Source organism: Neofelis nebulosa, chromosome 5 (assembly GCF_028018385.1).
Source record: "Neofelis nebulosa isolate mNeoNeb1 chromosome 5, mNeoNeb1.pri, whole genome shotgun sequence".
Lineage (NCBI taxonomy): Eukaryota > Metazoa > Chordata > Mammalia > Carnivora > Felidae > Neofelis > Neofelis nebulosa.
Genome location: NC_080786.1, coordinates 76,269,462 through 76,271,886, shown reverse-complemented (window position 1 = coordinate 76,271,886; position 2,425 = coordinate 76,269,462). Strand labels below are relative to the sequence as shown.

Sequence of the window (2,425 nt, the reverse complement as noted above, 5' to 3'; positions counted from 1 at the left end):
AGGTATCTACACTGGAGAAACTAAAGCACATGTCCAGACAAATACTTGTACGTAAATATGCATGGCACCTTTATTTGTGATAGCTAAAAACTGGAAGTAACCCAGATGTCTATCAACAAATGAAAGAATACTATTCTTAGTATTCGGTTTGTAACTACCGATACACACAACAGCATGAATGAATCTCAAAATAATAATCCTGAGTGAAATAAGTCAGACAGAAAAAGAGTATATACTGTATAATTTCATTTATATAAAATTTTAGAAAATTCAAGCTTCTCTATAGTGACAGAAAGCAGACCCATGGTTGTCTAGGTGCAGGGACCAGGGGAGGGAAAAATCACAAAGGTCCACAAGGAAATTTGGAAGGTAATGGATACATTCATTATCTTGATAGTGGTGATGGTATCACAAGTACTTCCATATATCAACTTATCAAACTATAGCATGCACCCAAGCCAGCCCCGGATCGTGCCCCCACTCAGTGCAGGATCCCCCTGAATCCCACCGGAGCTCCGTGCCCCATGTCCCCCGCCTCCCCAGCGCTGCTGGCCAAAGACCCCCATGCACCATGTGGGAGGATGGCAGGATCCGTGATGGACAGCGCTCCCACGGTGAAACTAAATGATGGGCATTTAAACAACTCCCTGGGCTCCCCAGTTCAAGCCATGTATTTCCCAAGACTGATAGTTCCATTTTGTGGGCACATTACAGGTGGCATGAGACCAGGCAAGAAGCTGTTGGTGGTGGGGGCATCGTAGACTTCAACCCAGAGAGCTTTGCCATCAGCTTGACCTGGGGTGACTCTGAAGACCCTTCTGCCAATGTGGCAATTGAACTCAAAGCTGGGTTCACAGACTGGCAACTACTCAGAAATTCTTGTATATCTGGGGAAAGAGGTGAAGGGCACTCTGTGATACCTTACTTCCCATTCATCCCAGACCAGCTATTCAGGGTGGAAATTCTTTGTGAGCACCCATGTTTCAGAGCGTTTGTGGATGGACACCAATTTTTTTTATTTTTACCACCACATTCATTTTTTTAAATATTTTTAACGTTTATTTATTTTTGAGATAGGGAGAGACAGAGCATGAACGGGGGAGGGTCAGAGAGAGAGGGAGACACAGAATCTGAAACAGGCTCCAGGCTCCAGGCTCTGAGCGGTCAGCACAGAGCCCGACGTGGGGCTCAAACTCACGGACCGCGAGATCGTGACCTGAGCCGAAGTCAGACACTTAACCGACTGAGCCACCCAGGCGCCCCTATTTTTACCACCACATTCAAATGCCATCTGCAGCTGACACCATAAAGATACATGGGGACCTCCAGATCGCTAAGCTTGGCTGATATTGTTTAAACCGCCTCTATCTCAAACAGGATCGGGTACCACAGCTCTCTTCTGGACAAGTGTCCTAGCAAGATCTGGAGACTTAAAAAGAAACAAAAACAAAAAGCACGTTTCACTGTCTCTACTTTCTGTGCAGTTTAAACCCAAAATGACAGCTTCAAACTGTGGTTTGCCCTTAGGGAGCTGTCAGAACAAAGACACCGAGCCATTATTTCCACAACAGAACAAAGTAAGACAATTATGCTGGATTTTATTCAGACTAAAGTGGCAAAAAAAAAAAAAAATGTATCAAATTGTACACTTTAAACACGGAGTTCATTGACTATTACACCTCAATAAAGCTGTTCATTTAAAAAAGAACCCCAAGAACGAAAATGGGTGAAAGGGTTATATTTCCAACTATAAAGTAGATAAGTCGTGGTGATGACATGTACAGCATGGTGACCATAGTTAATAATATTGCATTGAATACTCGAAGGTTGCTAAGAGAGATCTTAAAAGTTCTCGTCACACACACAAACACGCAGAATTTGTAACCATGTGTAGTGATGGATGTTAATTAGACTTATCGTGGTGATCATTTCACAATACATACACATGTGGAATCATGTTATACACTTGAAACTAATATAATATGTCAGCTATATCTACACTTTTGAAAAGAAAGGAAGAAGGACCCCTAATAGCCACTACACCTGTCCCCCTTTTCCTCTTGGGACCTTGGGTTTCCGGCCTTGTTGTTGAAGTTTCTCCCTTTTCGGTTCTATCTCTCCTTCAATTTCAGTAATCTGCCTAAATCAGGCAGGACTCCTCTCTCTGGGCAGGGCAGTAATGTCCTTCTTTCACAGTATGGCAAAGAGATGACTGTTTAGGACTCAAAGACCAGTCACAGGGTTCACACACCCTGCACGTCTTCTCATAGTACCAAGCAGTACCCAGGTAGTAACCTCATCAATTTGGCCGTATGCCAAAGGTGTGATTTCTTTGCTAGTCTAGGCAGTTGTGGATCTCAGAGCTGGGACGGCTCTCCTGGTGACAGAATAAACAGAAAGGACTCTTTTCTGGAGAGTATGGTCA

General features: G+C 43.7%; 1 pseudogene; it reads left to right on the top strand.

The window, feature by feature from the left end:
* Positions 1-581: 581 nt before the first annotated feature.
* On the top strand, positions 582-1,347 carry LOC131511385 (galectin-related protein-like; annotated as a pseudogene).
* The last annotated feature ends 1,078 nt before the right edge of the window (positions 1,348-2,425 follow it).